A 14,522-nucleotide genomic window follows, 5' to 3' on the forward strand; every position below is an offset into this window, starting at 1 on the left:
TCTGCCTTCTCCCCTCCACCCCAAATGCTATTCCGGGGTTCTATTGCTACCCCAAGCCAATATTCTTTTGCAGGCTCAGATAGGGAGCGAGGTGGGAACAGGAACTGACATCTCTCATAATATGATGCCCCGTGTGAGGTCAATTGTAATTTCTCAATTCTGTTTTTTTTTAATTAAGTTTTTATTGAAGTTTTAACATATCAACACAACACAATAACAAATAAAGAAAAAAAAAGACATAATAAAAAATACAAAAAATAAAACACGTATAACTTCAGTTTTTACTTTCTTTTAGCTTACTTTCACGACTTCCTCATGCCTTCCCTTTCTGTATTCTAATTTCTGATTCAGTTGTCAGCAAATCCTTCCCTTACTTTTAAATTAAATTTTAATAACATTTATTTTCTTTAAATTATCCCTTACCGCTTTTAACTCCTTAATTTTCAATCCAGCGTCATTCTAGCATTCATTAATTTTACAATATTTCTTTAAATACTCTTTAAATTTTTCCCAATCTTCTTGCGCCGTATCTCTTCCCTGGTCCCGGATTCTGCTCGTCATTTCTGCCAGTCCCATGTGGTCTATCACCTTCATTTGCCATTCTTCCACGGTGGGTAGTTCTTGCGTCTTCCAGTACTTTGCGATGAGTATTCTAAAAATATGGAACGCTTCACGAATTTGCGTGTCATCCTTGCGCAGGGGCCATGTTAATCTTCTCTGTATCGTTCCAATTTTAGTATATGTGCTGCCGAAGCGAGCACTGTAATTTCTCCATTCTGGATCATCTCAATTTTGTGCTCCCTCAGCTTGTTGCCCTGTGTGGGGGAACTACCTGCACCCTGCCCAATTTCCAGTGCAGGCAGGAAGCTCCATTTTGCTAGTGGAAGTTTTTGTGCCAGCTTCCACTGATGGGACTCATTAGTTGAACCCCACCCAACGTTTACATTTGTCACCCTCTGATACCTATTTGGCTTTTGAACTTTTACCTACATCCCTAAATGTGGAGGTTATATACCATTTTTTTTTGCTCCGTAAGACAGACTTTTTTTCCTTCCGCCCCTCTTTCTGCCTTGCTGTAAAGCAAGCAAAGCACCTGTCCTGGTCTCTCCTCCTCCTCTTCTTGCTCCGGCGTCACCTCACTTTACAGTGAGGCGGGAGGAAGGATGGGCAAGCAAAGTGAGAGCTGCGCAAATCGGGACAGAAGCTGTGCTTGCTTTAAAGCAGGAAAAGCGGGAGCCACTTACACGCTCTGTGCAGAATTTTTTTTTCTTGTTTTCCTCCTCTAAAAACTAGGTGTGTCTTATGGTCAGGTGTGTCTTATGGCAATTTACTTCTGGCTAAAAATATATATAAATAAATCCTCCATCAATTTATGGAAAAAAGAAATTGCATTTGAACATTATTGCCAAATTGCAGTTTGGTGAAATTCTCACGAGTGGCCTGCAAAGCCTGCATGCCTTACTTAGTGCTAAGGGATGTTTGTGAGTTCTCGATATCATTTTGCAAATCACCTCCCTGCCTTATTTACAAACCATCTCACCAGTGGTCTCACCCTTCCTCGGTGTCCGTACTTTAATTAAAGTCCAGGGAGAAGACATTCAAGGGGTAATTTTCCCCATGGTTCCCAACCTCCTTCCAAATTAGGAAGCATAGACAGCCAGAGAGGCTACTGAGTGCTGGAAAGACATTTACTGGCAAGAAAAATGGACAAACCACCCTCTTCCACTTTGCAACAGTAAGAGAAGACCAAAACCCCATAGGCACTGGAATAAAGAAATATTAAAGTGCCTTGAGAAAGAAACAGAGAAATGGAAGCTAATACAGAAGGGACCTCTTATATATAAAAAGGGAGCACATTCTACAGCAGAGCGGTGCTACCTGCCTCCATCATCAATTCGTCTGAAGACTAACCTATCTGAGTTTACACACATATGATTCAGTTGTAGCATTTATCTGACATTATCTTGCTTTCCCTCCCCCCCCCCCCCAAAAAAAAAGCAGGTTAGACTGTGAGCATGGCCCAGAGATATCAGTCTGACTGCTTGCATGTAATGGGAAGAGCATGTGCTTTTGGTCCCTTGTTAGTGAAACGCTCTAGTTTGCATGGAGCAAATCACCCTCCCAGAACTACTGGACTTTCTGCCAGCCCAGAAAGGCACAAAAGTTTTGATCTACTACTTGCTCACAGCCCTTTTTATTGTGTGAACTGGCTTCTCATCTCAGGTTTAAGCTGCAGTTTGAGAGATGGGAGGAACACACTTTAAATACTGAACAGTATTCACAATCAACAAGCATCTAAGGCAAACGGTGAAAGGAGAAGGCCAGGAATAAGTAGGATGAATAGTGGAGTGTGAACAATTCTGCATACTACAAGAAACTGGGGGAGGGGGGCTTTGATCTGAAATCATGCTTGTAAGTCACCACTAGGGAGAAATATAACATCCACTGCAGGAAGCAGATGATAACTGATGGGATGTGTGGATTTACTGTTTGCTTGGCAAGGAATAACAAATAAACAGCAAATTATGCCAGCTGGACGTGGTGCTTTTGGTGGCTGAAGTGCAATAGAATTTAGAACCTGGTTGCTGTACCAGTTGCAAATTATTAGCTTTATGGATACCCAAAGAATTTGGCTACAGTCTCAGCAGGATGATTCCCCAATGATACCACCTTGGAATCCTCTTGGTGAAGGGCGCTGGAGAAATGAATAAAATAAATGACAAGGCCGTTGAGTGCAAGCCCAAATCATTTTCTCCAGCTAATTTGTCAAAGGCATCCTGCAGTAAACTTCTTTCCACATTGATGTCGGCACAGAACACATAAAAAGCCACCCTCAGACACTTCTCTGAGATCCCTTTGCCTGTCTCTCCCTCCTAGGGGCCAACTCCTAGTGGTCGAGGGGGCTTCAGCTCCAACAATAAAATATTTGAGGGTGCCAGGGCCCTACAAAGTTGATAGGCATTGCCATTCAAATGATGTGTGAGTGCCGCATCATGTGATCGATCATGTGAAGTGGGACTCTAACATTTTATTCAAGTTGGCACTCCTGCTCTCCCTACTCCTATAGGTATCAAGACCCATCACAGCAGTAGTGAAGTGTGTTATCTATTGCACTGATCCAAAGGTCTCCCACTTGAATCTTGATTCTGCCAAGAACTCACTAGGTATGCATGTCATTCTCAGTCTCTCTCCCCACAATCCCGGACACCCACACCCACTCTCAAGATGCTTGTTGTGCAGACATTAAAAAGGTAAATGACCCCCGACAGTCAAGTCCAGTCACGAATGACTCTGGGGTTGCGGCGCTCATCTCCCTTTACTGGCTGAGGGAGCTGACGTTTGTCCGCAGACAGTTTTTCCGGGTCATGTGGCCAGCATGACTAAGCCACTTCTGGCGAAACCAGAGCAGCGCACGGAAACGCCGTTTACCTTCCCGCCGGAGCGGTACCTACCTCATCCCGTCACGGGGATTCGAACCGCCGACCTTCTGATCGGCAAGTCCTAGGCTCTGTGGTTTAACCCACAGCGCCACCCGCGTCCCTTTGTGCAGACATTAAGGATGGGCAAATCTCTCCATTTTCGCTTCTCTCAGTTCTGCATTTTTGTAGCTTTCAGTTCTGCTTGCCACATTTCCTATCTATCCATCTATCTATATAACTATCAATCTATTCTGGCAATTTATTTAATTAAGAGGTCCCTGTGGAAAATCCATCCATATTTTAGTGGGGATTTCTCCTAATTTCTTTTAAACACAGTTTCCCTTGATATGCACATTTTCCCCCAAAGCAAATTCCCCATATGTAATACATTTTAATACTAATACTACCTAGCCCTGATTACAAACTATTCGGTATACGAACTCCACAAAACCGGAAGTAGTGTCCCAGTTAGTGAACTTCACCTTGGTCTATGAACGGAAGCCGAATGGTGGAAGGGCACCGGCGGCGGGAGGCCTCATTAGGGAAAGTGCACCTCGGTTTAAGAACGGTTTTGGTTTAAGAACGGACTTCCGGAACGGATTAAGTTCATAAACCGAGGTACCACTGTAATTCTAATGATAATCCAATGCCCTTTTAACCTGTGTTGTGGAAGAGGAGATTATTGGGTAGTCTTTGTTTTTTATTTTGTATTTACTGTTTTGTTTTAATATTTATATATTGTGAATTTATGTTGTGAACTGCCCTGAGATTTGAACCTTGGTCTCCCATTCCTAGTCTGACACTCTAACCATTACACCACCCTGGTTCTCTGCCAAATTTCTCCTGCATTCCTACCCAATGGGTAGCAAGAATCAAAGTGGCAATATTAAAATGGAGACCAGGAAAGAGCACTGCTATCAGACCCTCCAAGTGTCCCTATTTTCCAGGGACAGTCCTGGATTTACAGAAGCCATCCTGGTTTCTGATTTGATCCCACTTTTCCTTAGGACATCCCTATTTTGATCAGAGGGGTATGGAGTGATGCGACCCCTGAGCCAAGGGGATAAGTAACTATGCAACCTTTAGACAACATCTGAAGGCAGCCCTGTATAGGGAAATTGTTTTAATGTTTAATGTTTTCTTATGTTTTGATATATGTTGGAAGCCACCTAGAGTGACTGGGGCAACCCAGTCAGATGGGCAGGGTCTTCTTCTTCTTCTTCTTCTTCTTCTTCTTCTTCTTCTTCTTCTTCTTCTTCAGGACTTCCCTATTTTCAGCAGAGGGACGTGGGTGGTGCTGTGGGTTAAACCACTGAGCTTAGGACTTGCCAATCAGAAGGTCGGCGGTTCGAATCCCTGCGACGGGTGAGCTCCTGTTGCTCGGTCCCTGCTCTTGCCAACGTAGCAGTTCGAAAGCATGTCAAAGTGCAAGTAGATAAATAGGTACCACTCCGGCGGGAAGGTAAATGGCGTTTCCGTGCGCTACTCTAAATAACAACACCCTAGTGGTCCCAGGCCCTAAGGAAGTTAGATTAGCTTCAACCAGAGCCAGGGCCTTTTCAACTCTGGCTCCGGCCTGGTGGAACGCTCTGCCTCATGAGACCAGGGACCTGCAGGATCTGATTTCTTTCCGCAGGGCCCGTAAGACAGAGTTGTTCCGCCTGGCCTTTGGCTTGGAGCCAATTTGATTCCCTCCCTCCCTCTCTTTCTTTTTTCTTTTCCTTCTCCTCCTGCAATGAGGCTACATTTTAATATTTTAATGTTCCATTATTTTAATGTTGTATTTTATTTTTGTTTTTAAGTTGTAATCATTCTTCTTGTTTTTATTATTGCTTGTAAGCCGCTCTGAGCCCGGCCTTGGCTGGGGAGGGTGGGGTATAAATAAAAAATTATTCTTATTATTATTATTATTATTATTATTACTCTGGTTCACCAGAAGCAGCTTAGTCATGCTGGCCACATGACCTGGAAGCTGTACGCCGGATCCCTCGGCCAATAAAGCGAGATGAGCGCCGCAACCCCAGAGTCGGCCACGACTGGACCTAATGGTCAGAGGTCCCCTTACCTTTTATTTTCACCAGAAAAATATCGGAGGTTATGTGCTATCGACCAACCATCATACCCATAAGAAAGGAACTAGATCCATCTTCCTCCACCCCACCCACTGATGTAGCAGTGAGCCATTTCAGAAGCAGCCATGAGAAAGCCATCATGGGAATCTTTCATTAAAAAATGCTGTGCTGTTCAGGATAATTGTATATTGTATTCTCAGAATATATCCAACCCATTGCCCCTTCTCTTGCTTTATGACAGGTTAAAGGTCATTAAGGGACGTGGGTGGTGCTGTGATCCAAACCACTGAGCCTCTTGGGCTTGCCGATCAGAAGGCTGGCAGTTCAAATCCCCACGACGGGGTGAGCTCCCGTTGCTCAGTCCCAGCTCCTGCCAACCTAGTAGTTCGAAAGCACACCAAAAAGCGCAAGTGGATATATAGGTACTGCTCTGGTGGGAAGGTAAACGGCGTTTTCATGTGCTGCTCTGGTTTCAGTGTTCCATTGCACCAGAAGTGGCTTAGTTATGCTGGCCACATGACCCGGAAAAACTGTCTGCGGACCTGTAAAGTGAGATGAGTGCCGCAATCCCAGAGTTGTCTGTGACTTAACTCTCAGGGATCCTTTGCCTTTACCTGAGCCAGTGTGCTGTAGTGGTTAAGAGTGGTACTCTCGTAATCTGGGGAACCGGGTTCGCATCTCCGCTCCTCCACATGCAGCTGCTGGGTGACCTTGGGCCAGTCACACTTCTCTGAAGTCTCTCAGCCCCACTTACCTCACAAAGTGTTTGCTGTGGGGGAGGAAGGGAAAGGAGATTGTTAGCCGCTTTGAGACTCCTTAAAGGGAGTGAAAGGTGGGATATCAAATCCAAACTCTTCTTCTTCTTTTTCTAAAGGTCATTAACACACACACATACACACACACATCTGGTCATTAAAAAATCTTGATCTATTATTGCTGCTAAATCTGAGATTTTCTTTTTCCTGCAGAGCATCTTTCCCTTTACGCGTAAAAACTGATATTCGGGCTCCAGGATCCTTATTAGGAATAATGTAATCAGGGGAAGGCTTGCTTTACAGACTCATTGGTATAATGGTAGCGTTTCTTGAATCGTTCAGGGCCTTCTTCTGCCCTCAGAGTGGTCAAGGTACTCCTGTCAATATTTAATTTGTATTGACCCAAGGCTTGATTACAATGCATAATGCTGATTACTCCCATCTTCCAATAAAGCTTGCATGCCGGTTGCAAAAAAACCTCTATTGATACATTTGATTTGCCCTGACAGGGAGAAACAAGGAAAATGCTGACTTCCCAGCTTCCTGCTGCGTATCTTGTATATTATTACCCTGAAAGGGAACATGGCAACATCCCTAAAAGTTAACCATTTCCTCTGTGGTTATGCTCCGTGTAGGCTGAAAGTAAAAAAACAACAACCCCACATTTACTAAAGAGGAGCTGGAGTAAAATCTGGACTTAGAAAAGTTATACAGTCTGAAATACACTCAAAAAGAAGCCATCAGTTTCATCCAGTTTATTTCAGATTAGTCAGATAAAAACAGTCAGTTATCAGGTGTGTCCTGGCTTGCTAGTCCATCCCAGACCCAGGCTATATATCCTGTAACCACACCCTAGGTCACACCTGATAGGCTAGTTCAAACTTCCCTTCTGGAGCTGGATTGGACGGTTCCACTGCCAATCAGATGCTACATCCTAGAATCCTCCCTGCCTATTATTTTAGGATCCCAACTCCAGACACAACATAGTCGTACCTTGGTTCTCGAACAGAATGTGTTCTGGGAGTCTGTTCGACTCCCGGAACCATTTGAAAACCAAGGCACGGCTTCCGATTGGAAGCTGCGGAAGCCACGCCAGATGTTCAGCTTCCAAAAATCATTTGAAAACTGGAACACTCACTTCCAGGTTTCGATTGTTCGGGGTCCGATTTGTTCGGGAGCCAAGGCATTTGAGATCCAAGGTATGGCTGTAATTGTATACCTATTGTGCTACAGGAAGACGGCAAGCTGCCTTACACCGAATCAGACCACTGCATACCCTGCAAGTGTCCCTATTTTCTAGGGACAGTCCCAGAATTACAATTACCCTTGACCACTGGTCTTTACCACTATACTCTGTGCTTTTATAACCCCCAGATGGGGTCTTTTTTCATGCGCTCTGTTATAGGGCTTCCCTTAAATATGTCAGGAGCCATAGAAGTATACATTCCTTTGAATAATCATTAGAAACAGTTCTTGAAATTAACTTCTAGGAAAGGGAGTATTTTTCAACTGTTTTGCTATTCAGGGTTTGGGAGCTGGGGAAGCAAATCACCTTTCCCTTTTCTATCAAAATGCTGCAGTGAATTTGATACTCGTGAACATTGAAGGACTAAAACACTTGCTTCAGGGTGACCTGGAGCTATGCAACCTTTCAGTAACAGCAGACTGACATTGACTTATCATTTCTGAACTGCAAAACTCCTCTGTCTCAAAGTATGAGCAGTCTCTAAGCATCTTGTGTCAATTACACATCAAAACCAGGGGACCTTTCTTGTGATACAGGCAAGAAAGCTTGACGAAAGGCAACTTTTGGCTAGACTCGGGGCAAACTGGTCCAAGGATCGTATAGAGGTGGTGTTCTGTGGGGAATCTGGCAAATAAAAATGTGTACGAGAGTGATCACAGATTTGATAGATCATATCCCTTGAAGGATGTCTTAAGCGCCAAGGGAAATGGTACAGTGGTAGCTGCATCAATCATAAATGCACTAACAAGACTGCCTCGACTACTTTTTCCAGAATGGTTGGATTGGGAAAGGTTTGTTGGCACTGTATTTAAATCTTAGGATGGAGAGCGAGCATTCTAATGCCTGATCAATTGCTGGAACTGAAGTTAGGTAGAATGAATTATAGCATTCAGAAAGTAGTCCTCTGTTGAGGGTCATCAGGTCTTGAGCTAAGACATGGAACCTGCACAGGGATGCGTGCTGAGTCCCTACCTGTACTCATTGTAAACATATGACTGTATTTCATCTGATCCATCCACTGCAATTATTAAGTTTGCAGATGACCTTAATGGGTCTAATTACAGGTGGAGATGAATCAGCGTATAGGGAGGAGGTTCAAAAAGTCTCTACATGGTGCCTAAAGAACAAATATCAGTAAGACAAAGGAGATGGTGTTGGACTTTAGGAGGAAGAGAGGGGAACTAGTCCCATTGTATATCGGGGAGGGCTGTGTGGAGAGAGTCTCTTCCTTTAAATTTCTGGTAGTTTACCTTAGTGAAGACCTCACTTGGAAAATCAATGCAACCCAGGTGGTTAGGAAGGCCCAACAGAGACTCCATTTCCTCAGGGTCTTGCGAAAGAACAATGCCAAACAAAAATTGATGATCTCCTTCTACTGGTCCACAATAGAAAGTGTCCTTTCATACTGTACCACAGTGTGGTATGTTGCTTTGACAGCCACGGTCAGGAAGTCCCTACAAAGGGTGATGAATACAGCACATGGTATCATGAGCCTGTCCCTGGAGTTTGCTAGATGATATCACGGGAGACCGCTGCCTCGGGAGAGTGAGGAAAATTCTTAGGGATGACTCACACCCTGGCCAGCACCTCTTTAGTCTCCTACCTTCGGGCAGGAGATACAGCATTGGTGGTGATGGGGGGCCATCACACTGGGCACAGTTTTTTGGGGGGAGGTGCATTTCTCATGATGCCCTTTGCAAGTCTTGCAAAGCGGCACTGGGCTTGCAGTGCGCCATGAGTGGGCTCCTCACTGGGCAGCTGGGCAGGTGGTGCAGCATGGCCCTCTTGGCTCCAGTGGGCAGGGGTCGCTCCGGCAGCATGCCCCCCTCCCACAGGTCACCCAATGTGCTGGTCCCATGAGTTAACCATGAGGTGAGGTCCGTGTCCAGTCTGAGGTCGAGGGTGCAGTATGGAGGCAGTCCGTCAAAGCTGAAGCTGGGTCCAAGGCAGGGAGTTGGGTGAGGTAAGGAGTTCCGGCAGAAAAGCAGGACAGGGTGCAGGCAGGAACAGGCTACCAACAATGTTGCTCCCACAACCTGGGACTGGGGCTGGCTGGCTTTTATCTGCCCCGAGGCATAGGGCGGCCCTGGTCCTCTGGTGACTTGCCTCTCCTGACCTGGAGGCGAGCGCTCCTCCTGCGAGAACTTAGTTCCCTCCGCCTCTCTGCCCTGAGCCTCTGCAGCTCAGGAGAGGCTGGAGGGTCACCGGACCCAGAGGCCACCTCACCTTCCCCTGACGGGGCTGAGAGTGGAGCACCTGCAGGCAATGGGTCCTTCATCACCTCAGGAGCCAGAGAAGACTCAGCTGGTGCCTGCACCTGAGGATCCAGCACAGGTGAGGACCCTTCAGGCTCAAGCCCCAGCCCCGGCTCAGCTGGTTCTGGAGGCAAGGACTCCTGTGCAGGCTGGGATTCCTCAGGTTCAGCCTCCGAGTCTGAATACCAGGCCATCACACCCAGCCCCCAAAGCTCACCATGCGTAGGCCTTGTCCTGGGCACCAGCAAGAAATGTTTTGCCATTGGCTTGAACATTTCAAAGCCCTTGTTGCACATTACATGTGTATGTGTGGGGGGGACTTTCACAAGTTGTGGGAGGATGCATGGCCTTAACTCCTCAAGATTTACCTGTTTAGTGTGGACACTTGCTAGGGGCTTCTATATATCAGTAGCTACTCATGCATAGGCAATCCATGAGTTTAATCCCCCCCCCAACCCCAACCCCCCACAGAGATCTTGATAATGAGGATAAGCCTACATGTGGCTTTGGGCACCTGAGAGTTCCAGACAAAGAGGGAAGATCGCTTCACTTCTACTTTGATTAAAATTTAAAAGACTGGTGTGATACAGAAAAGCCCAAAATTGCCTTAAAAATAACTCAGCGACTTAACATTAAACCAACAGAAGACAAGCAAAAGTAATCAAAATGACACATTCCATACTTACCAGTGGGAAGCTATTTATCTCCAGAATGACTTTAAGCAAGCGGAAGGATATAAGTTGTACTACTTTTGGTAATCTATTACAGTGCTAACTAGCTTTGTATACAAATAATTCATGGAATAAGGAACCATAGAGGATACCCTAACTTGTTTTATAGTGTTTGGGGTTTGCTGCTGTAGAAGATGTATTGCAATGGCTGATCACAATGGGACTCGGTTATCTCCAGAACAGAATTGTGTAAGTGTCATAGTTTCCTCTGTGTTCTTTAGCCGACCCAAATATTGATATTCTCAACACTTTGAGCTTCTCCTCATTTAGTTTTATCAACTTCCTAGTAAATCACAAGAAGTGGCCACATGGTGTGGCAACCAATTAATAAGGGCATCAATCCTGTGAATGTTTTAGTCTTGTTTAGGTAGGAAAACTAAGCACAATTATTTGTGAGCAAATTCCATTGAAGAACCAATGACATTTGCTTTCAAATAATGCACTTAAAGCCAGCACTGGCATTCAACTTTTTTATTTTTATTTTTAAAAATTCTATGGATAAAGCTTTGGGAATAACAGGGGATATTGGGACTAAATTCAAGTTTTATTTGCTCAGTTATGTAATATTTTGCTCAGTTATGTAATATTTTAGATTCTCTCTCCATAATATGGGGATATTGTATGCATAAAAACTAGAATTCTGAACTGTTTGTCTATATTTTCTCATAGCAAATGAAATCCCAGCATAGCCAACTTTTCACATGTCCCATAGGACAATATAATGGATCAGTTCCAGCTCAAGCTGTCAAACTAGTCAGAAGAACTAGTGTCTCCATATGTGGATGGCATCCTTCATCTGCATCAAAAGACACCTCTGGCTGGGTCAGCGGAGTTCAGACAGGCCTTGTGAAGCCAATGCACACAGACAATTTGCAATGGTTAATCTGCACAGTTAATTGCATTAACTGTGTGCAGGGAAGTTTGCCTCCACACTTAGCTCCCTCCTTCTGGATCAAGGTAATGAAGTGAAATGATCTACATCACCATCTCCAGATCTTTGCGGGTGGATGGAGAAATATCCCTTAATGCAGAGGAATCTGAAGGTGAGTTTTACAAAGGAAAATGTGGGTTGGTGATCCAGGCAATAATCGCAAAAGCAACAACTGGGGGAAATCAGGGGAAATAATTTTTTTATCCCATTCTTCAGCTAAAGGGGGGTGGGGAAGAAGGCAGCTCCCAGAGCAGCTTACAAGCATCACTGACTGTTGCAGATATTAATATTGAGTAGTTTGAAGTGACCTGGTACATGAAATCTGACTACTTTTGGAAATGAAGCATTATCCAAACCCATAAAAATATTATTCAGATTTTACAAGCAGTGCTCTTCCGAAACAAAACAGAATACAGTAAATTATACATCTAAAATATCCATACAATGTGCTGTTCAGCACAGGCTCAGCATGTTACAAAATATGAAATGATTGCAACAGACCTAGAAGCAGAAGTCTGTCTCTTCCCACATCACCCATTTTTAGCCTGGAGCTGTTTTTTCTCTCTCAGTCCTTACTTCACAGAGCCTTGGGACAAAAGACACAAAGGCAACTCCTTTCAACGTGGAGATTTGTACCCTAATACCTCTCACATGATCTAAAGTTACAATAGTCTCATGTTAACTACCAGAGAACAACAGCCAGTTAATTATCAACTCAGCAAGAGCTCAGAGTGCTCTCCTTGGCTTTAATATAGCCCAAAGGAAAATCCCCATGTTAAACCTTTTCACCAATATACATTTGGGGCATTGTCATTTTAGTGTCAGTTAAACCATTATACTTAACAGTGATGTCAGCCCCTTTCCTCAAGCTTGCAAGTTAAAATAAACTACACAAAAGAAAAACGGACTTGTAGGGAAAAGAAAAGAAAACCTCAGGCACTGTTCCTTAGCTCCCAATTTGCGTGCTGAGGTCCCCCAAAACACCCATACCCCAAATAACTCACACATTACACATGATTTTTGTTTAAGGTTTTTGGCATAATTTTGGCCACAACTTTATTATCATACAAATTGTGAGTGGTTGCTTAGGCATTGGTTATGACTAGCTATCCCCCCCGCCTTGGGGGATAGCACTGACTCCCGGATTCCAGCGTGAGTCAGTGTGGAGGAACAAGATCAGGGCAACTGGGGCTGCGAAACAGGCCCTTCAGTTCCTCCCCGCATGCTCCTTGGGGTCTTACGCGGCCCGCACCCGATTCCAGGGGTTTGGACAAGGGGATGGTAAGCCCCAGAATTCCTTTAACGGAATTCCCATGCAGCAGCAGCATTGGAGGGGCAGGCCCAGCCTATCCATACCCCTCCACCAACCAATTTAACCAATCCCTAACCGCCAACCTTACAAGTTGTTACGATTTGCTACGTAGTAGGCAAAACCCAATTGGCACGCACTAATCAGCCAAAAGGAAAATTCCTACCAGGCCCCCGCACCAATGCGGACGACCCCATGACAGGCAATAGCAAGGTCAAAGCGAAAGCCCAATCAAGGGAGGGCGGGCGGGTGATCCGGTGTCCACAGCAAAAGAGAAAGGAATTTCTGTGGACTTAGCTTAAATAACCTCTGGCCACACCCCTAAATTAGCAACATCAAATTTACCCCAGTAACACCAGCCACCAATCTGAGCCAAGTCTCCTGGCTCAACCTGGCTGGCAACTGTGGGTGTTTTGTCTGGCCCCATCCGCAACACGTGCTCTCTTTTAGTGAGAACACGCTTTGCGTGCTGAGGTCCCCCAAAACACCCATACCCCAAATAACTCACACATTACACATGATTTTTGTTTAAGGTTTTTGGCATAATTTTGGCCACAACTTTATTATCATACAAATTGTGAGTGGTTGCTTAGGCATTGGTTATGACTAGCTATCCCCCCCGCCTTGGGGGATAGCACTGACTCCCGGATTCCAGCGTGAGTCAGTGTGGAGGAACAAGATCAGGGCAACTGGGGCTGCGAAACAGGCCCTTCAGTTCCTCCCCGCATGCTCCTTGGGGTCTTACGCGGCCCGCACCCGATTCCAGGGGTTTGGACAAGGGGATGGTAAGCCCCAGAATTCCTTTAACGGAATTCCCATGCAGCAGCAGCATTGGAGGGGCAGGCCCAGCCTATCCATACCCCTCCACCAACCAATTTAACCAATGCCTAACCGCCATTCGAGCCCTTACGCTCGCCGCCAACCACTCACACATCAAACCACACCCTCAACTTGGACCTCACTGAATTCAGCCACACATCATTCCCAACCGGGGAAAGATGGACCCCATCAGTCCTGTGTAATTCAGCAGTCTTGAATGAAATCAGAGGGTGAGGAATGACGAATCCGCCCAAGCCCACCACCAACTTGCCTGCTGCGGGATTAATCTGCTTCCTAGCTCTCTCGGCAGTCGTTGGGCTGGGACTACCACGCCAAATGCGGCGTTGCAGCAACTGTGACCAAATCAATGTGGAAGTGGGTACCATAGCCACCAAATCCCTTAGGTCCTGCAGAATAGCATTACGCAACCCATAGCAAGAAGAGGAAACCACATCATTTTCCCCAAGCTGCACCATGATCACCGTGGGAGAACCAACCAGGCGGACACGCCTTTGCATAAGTGGTAAGAATTCCTTCCACAGCATCCCCCTTCTGGAAATCCAGGACACCTGCACGTGCTGCGGAAGGCCCAGGCCATCTCCCAATCCAGACTGGCGAGCTCTGACAGCAGCCCAATGCACAATACTGTGCCCCACTATCCAGATACGGATAGTGTCCGGACCTAGGGTTAAAACAAAGATGTAAGTACACAAACCACATTATTTCCGCACATAAACTTTAAACGCATCCGACCTCCACCGACCCAAGTCTTTTATCCGCTTCACAGATAAACCCCAATGAGCAGCTGTCGTTGCAGCACCAATCCGGAAGGAATGAGGAGCAAATTCCGCTGCCTCAAGGCCACATGCCGCAACATCTTTACGCAACACCTTAGTGAATTGTTGCCGCACCAAGGGGTGCCCATTTTCGTGAATAAACAGGGCCCCTTCGCTCGAAGGTCGCAAAGCCAGGTGCCTCCTAAGAT

General features: G+C 45.6%; 1 non-coding gene across 1 annotated transcript; it reads right to left on the reverse strand.

Moving 5' to 3' along the window:
* Positions 1 to 654: 654 nt before the first annotated feature.
* Positions 655 to 761, reverse strand: LOC144326043 (U6 spliceosomal RNA). The gene has a single exon (XR_013391199.1). It is a non-coding gene; the product is annotated as a U6 spliceosomal RNA (small nuclear RNA).
* Positions 762 to 14,522: the final 13,761 nt, after the last annotated feature.

Source organism: Podarcis muralis, chromosome 17 (assembly GCF_964188315.1).
Source record: "Podarcis muralis chromosome 17, rPodMur119.hap1.1, whole genome shotgun sequence".
In the NCBI taxonomy this organism is placed as follows: domain Eukaryota; kingdom Metazoa; phylum Chordata; class Lepidosauria; order Squamata; family Lacertidae; genus Podarcis; species Podarcis muralis.